Source organism: Lactuca saligna, chromosome 5, assembly GCF_052625555.1.
Source record: "Lactuca saligna cultivar CGN05327 chromosome 5, ASM5262555v1, whole genome shotgun sequence".
NCBI classification, from domain to species: domain Eukaryota; kingdom Viridiplantae; phylum Streptophyta; class Magnoliopsida; order Asterales; family Asteraceae; genus Lactuca; species Lactuca saligna.
The window spans coordinates 266,791,511-266,797,626 of NC_136421.1; positions in this window are offsets into that span (position 1 = coordinate 266,791,511).

Here is a 6,116-nt window from a genome sequence, read left to right on the forward strand (position 1 = left end):
ATCCGAATTATAGCGAAGAAGTTATGACATGTCGAAGCTTCGCGACAGAACCGATATGACGTTGTGTGACGTAAAAAGTGAGTTTACGATAAAGTGATTTTTAGCCTTAGCGATGTAAATGAAAGTCGCAGGACACGTTAAACCGAGAGCGTGTATAAAAGGAATGTCAAAATCTAACTTCGTATGAGGAAGTTATGAATTTTCTAAGATTTAGCATAACAATATGTATCCCGAAATTCGAATTACAGATCGAGCGATTTTTAGCTGACACAACCTAAAAGAGAATCGAAGATCTTGTCGGTAGTAGTTTATTGGTAAAAAGATAGACAAAACGGACGTCGGATGAATAAGTTATGAATTTTTAACGGACTTTTCATGTCTCGGCCTGTTAAAAGATAACTTTAAAAATTAAGTCAGAATTAGACAACGGGGTCTAAATGAAAGTTGTAGAGCACGGTCTTACCTACACGTGCATATAAAGAGCATCGAAAACGGAGCTCGTATGCAAAAGTTATGAATTTTTGAAGTTTGAGGCACAAACTTCGAGGCTGGAAGCACGCCAAGCGTACTAAAGGGTACGCTAAGTGTACTGATGTACGCCCAGCGTACGAGGTCTGTACACCCAACATACTTATATTTTCTCGGTCCATAATTGCCCATGACACACCCTTTGCATGCTTGACACGTTGGTGAACACGTCCGAAGTAATCCATTCCTACGCTCAACGTACGTGAGTACGCCCAATGTAGAGCCTTGTAAGGTAGTACGCCCCGCGTACCTGAAGATTACGCCCCGTGTAATGCAAGGCTTCGGCCACTATTCATAGAGAGCAAGACCTCCCGATTTTTGTTTACAAAATTTATATCTTTCCATCCCCTACTTTCTTGTAAGTTACAATAAAACCCCCCAAGCCTAGGGTACCTTCCTAGCATTGTAAGAAAGCCCCGAAAGAGCCCAAAGTCTCCAAGAAAAAAAGAGTTTTTCGAGTCGAAACTCTACCCGAGCAGAGCCCGGTTTTTGAGCAAACCTCCCGATTTCATCAACGAAGATTATTTTAAGCGAAGTAATGTCCGAATCACCACCTTATCAGGTGAGTGCATAGTTACTTTCATCTTACACATAGATATGAAGTATTTTATATAATTTACATGCTATGTGTGCATACTATCTATTTACTTGAGATCTATACTGGATGAAAGATTTAAACTTTGTTTTTCAGATCTGAACCCTATATGTATTTTCTTTTCGGATCTATACTTTTTCTTTAGATTTGAAACGTATACGTATTTTATATCTATAAAAATATTGGGTAGAACATGGGTAGATGAAATAGCTGGTGTGTGAAGAAAGATGAGTTGGAGGATGAGATGAAAGGTGATATAAAATATGAGATGAGGGTGAGGGGTGAAAAATGAGAGAAGCCCTTACCCAAACATTGGCCCCGTCATCTAGTAGAGTATGGATGACAACCATGGACTATTCTACACGGTCCATGGAACACTAGCAGGCTTGCAACCTGTAGGTGTTGTGAACGATATGTTCACCCGGTGCACTATAAAAACCCATTGACATGTATTGCAGGTGGACTCCCACAAATAATACTATCAATAAATGAGAGCTATGGACTTAGCACCCGTTGGATGAACCCTGGTAACTATGGATTTAGTGCCTGTTGTATAAACCCTAGCGACGATGAACTCCGTGGCTATTCCTTAAGAAGAATCCTTAGGAATGAGTGATAGATGATTCTTAGGGTAGATCCTTAAAAAATAATGAAGATAATGGAGATGGGTAATTGGGTTAATTGTTTGATGATAAAACATAATAACTTTATTATAGTGGGTTGAAAACCCTATGTACTCACCAGATTTTCCAACCTGACCCACTCAGTTTATTTGTATCACAGGCGTCGATATAAAGTCACACTACACTGAGAGATTTAAAGAGATGTAGATCACTAATGTAAATGAATGTAAGTTCTGTTTATGCTTGTGTTTCTATATTAACGATGACATCCCAAAGTTTTAAAATGAATAAAATACTTTTCTTCGGAAAATGCTTTGATAATATATTTATCATGTTTTTCTGGGAACATATTCCGCAATACTTTTCTTTAAAAAGATACTCTGATTTGGAATTAAAGCATAAACAAATCAGTCTTTTCAGGCCGTGAAAATGGGGATGTCACACAAAAATAACAAAATTAAAGTCTAAAATCATGTACAAACTCAAAACTATGCGTTTGGAAAAAATCTCATGTTAATATGACTTCAAACGAATTATATATGCATATTCTAAAATTTTCACAGAATACAAAAAAAATGCTAAAAAGGAGAAAAATTGTAGCTTTGATATCCTGACTTTGGGGGACTATAAATCAATAAATGTGAAAGAAAAAATGAAAAAATTATAGTCTAAAATCATGTACAAACTCTAAACTACACGTTAGAAAAAATGTCATATTAATCCGATTTAAACGAATTAGATATGCATGTTTGAAAATTTTCACAAAATACAAAAAAAGGTTGAAAACAAAAAAATATTAACTTTAATATCCCGACTGAGGGGGACTGTAAGTTAATGAATATGAAACAAAAATTATTGTCTAAAATCAGGTAAAAACTTTAAACAACACACTGGAAAAAAAAACCACATACCAATCTGACTTCAAAACGAATGAGATATACATGTTTTAAACTTTGTTATAGAAACCAGTTCCGGACCCTAAAACAGGTTTCGGTTCTTAAACCCGATTTACCTGGACCCGAAGGGACCGGAACTTGGATAACTCTGAACCTGGATATAACCATTCTTTAAACTTGGACCAGTTCTAACAATTCTGTAACCGGTCTGGTTTTCCAGTTTTAAATCTCACCCCTAACTAGCGATCCTTACAAATGGTATCGAAAGTCTTCCTGATGGGCCAGATCAGGTGAGCGTGTCCCAAGAGATCGGAAATAAGGAAAAAATATTGGATTTGATGAACAATTTATTGTGAGGAGCCTAAGGGCGGATGTTGTGTTGGAGGGGAGGATTGTTGGGGTGCAAACCCAATCTTACATCGGTGAAAAAGAAACTAGATGCTAGCATATAAGATAATGGGTAATCCCTTCTATTACCAATTAGGTTTAGACAATAGAACCTCATTATTCTACTATGTTGAGCAGAGTTGACGTAGTAGCGATCCTTACAATCAAGTTAGGGCCCTACAACTTGAGCGTGTGTAACATATCCTCTTGAGCTAACCGCTATCTCACTAGCCGAAACCAGTGAGTATTAAATTGAATATTCATCCATTCATTAGTTTGAATATGCACACATTAATATTGTTGAGTAAGCAATTGAAAGAACAAAAAAACAATATTGACAATTAATATGGTTTGGTTGATGTGACCTACATCCACAAGCATGAACTAGCTATCTGTTATTACTAAATTGTTTCAAAGTGATACATTGGAATCCCTAGGTGTGAATACTTATAAATGAAATCCCTAATAGTTATTGGGTCGATCTCATATACAATGAATATCATAATACTTATCCCTTCAAAATTGTCGCTTAGATTTCCTCACTTCATTATAGGCCTGGTTATTAATTTTAATCACCAAAATTCAAGTCACACTATAACAACATACACCTTACTATCAAGGATTCATAATAGTAATCTTATTCTTACTAGTTTTCATCAAAGGGACTTAACTCCTAAGAACATTCACTAAGTTCAGGAAATGTTTGAACTTCTCTATTGGTATTGCCTTTTTAATGAAGGAAAATAATATATGATTTAAAAGAGAAAAATTTATATACTAAGCTCATTTTCTAATTTAGAATTATAACGCCCGTGTTTATGGGTTAAGCATTAAAGATAATGTAATAGTCTAGGTTAACATTTGTAACTCGTTTTGAAATAATAAAAATGAATTATTTGAGTATTATATGTTTCATACTTAATTATGATGATATAATAAATTAAGGATAAAAATAGGTGTCAAAATTAAAATGTTAGATAAATCTATATCTATGAAAAAAATTGCAGTGATCGTAACAAGGATTCTGGAGATATAAAGAACGCCGAAATCTGAGTTATAACGATGAAGTTATGACCGGTCGAAGTTTCGTGACAGAACCGATACAACGTTGTGTGACGTAAAATGTGAGTTTACGATAAAGTGTTTTTTAGCCTTAGCGATCTAAATGAAAGTCGTATTATACAGTAAACTGAGAGCGTCCATAAAAAGAACGTCGAAATCTGACTTCGTATGAGGAAGTTATGAATTTTCTAAGATTTGACATAATAGTGTGTAACCCGGAATTCGAATTATAGATTGAGCGATTTTTAGCCAACACAACCTAAACGAGAATCGATATCTCGTCAATAATAGTTCAACAGTAAAAAGACGGACAAAAACGGATGTCGGATGAAGAAGTTATGAATTTTTAACGAACTTTTTCTATCCCGGCCTGTTAAAAATAAACTTTAAAAATAAAATCAAAATTAGCCGACGGAGTCTAAACTAAAGTTGTAGAGCACGGTCTTACCTACATGTGAATATAAAGAACTTTTAAAACGGAGCTCGTATGCAAAAGTTATGAATTTTTGAAGTTCGAGGCACACACTTCAAAGCTTATCCGAAGGAACGCCCAGCGTACGAAGGGGTACGCTAAGCGTACGAGGTTTGTACGCCCAACGGTCTTACATTTTTCTCGGTCTAGAATTGGCCATGACATACCCTTCGCGTGCTTGATATGTCGATGACACGTCCCGCTCCTATGCCCAACGTACGAGAGTACGCTCAGCGTACACCAGTACGCCCCGCGTACCAAGTTATGCCCAACATAACCTGAAGCTTCGACCACCTATAAAAGGGGTGCGAGGCTACTCGATTTCTTTTACCAATTTTCAAACCCTTTCACCCTAATACATTATATTAAGTTACACTAAACCACCCGAAGTCTAGGGTACCTTCCTAGCATTAGATGAAAGCCCCGAAGAGCCGAAGTCTCCGAGAAAAAGAGTTTTTCGAGTCGAAACTCTGCCCGCGCAGAGCCCGGTTTTTTTAGCAAACCTCCCGGTTTCATCGAAAAAGATTGTTTTAAGGAACGAAGTGCTGTCTAATCACCATCTTATCATGTGAGTGTATAGTCACTTTCATCTTACATATAGATATGAAGTATTTTATATAAAATATGTGTTGTGTGTAAATATAGTGTATGTTTATTTGACATGTATGTTGAATGATTGTTTTATACATGTTTTAAACTGTATATGTATTTTTTATCTACAAATATGTTAGGTATAACATGGGTAGATGAAATAGTTGATGTGTGATGAAATAAAATGATGAGAGGCCTCGAAGTTGGCGATGTTCCAGTTATCTAGGGGAGTATAGATGACGACCACCAACTTTTCTAGACAGTCCAGTGGAATGCTAGCAGGCTCGCAACCTGTAGGTGTTTAAGAATGATGTGTTCACCAGTGTAATCCATCCCTTTATGGTTGCCTTACAGACATATATGGCTGAGGAATCCCCTTAGAATTAGTGTCCATCCCGATGATAATCCTTAGGCTAGGTCCCTTATGATAGGTGTTTAGGGACGTAAAATTAGGATAACGGGAACGGGTAATCAAGGTTATTGTTGGTTGATGAAATTAATAAATTTATTTTTGGATGATGAAATTAATAAATTTATTTATTATGTGTTGAAAACCCTATGTGCTCACCAGGCTCCCAAGCCTGACCCACTTAACTTTCTGTATTACAGGTAGTGGAACAAGAGCATAGTTGGATGACTTGACGAGGGATTTTGGATTATAGGCCAATAGATGTAAATAAATATTGTAAGGCCTATATTATACTGTTTTTGATTTTGATTTGTATCGTTGTTGACATCCCAAGTTTGTAATGAAATGAAAATACATTTCTTTAAGAAATGCTTTGATAAAATTTATCATATTTTGTTTTGGGAACAAATTCCACAACTCTTTTAATTGAAAGATTACTCTGATTTTATTATAAAAGCACAAACGAAATCGATCTTTTATGGTCGTGAAAATTGGGATGTCACAGTTGGTATCAGAGCATTAGTTTAAGCGTACTAGGAATTTGTAGGATTTC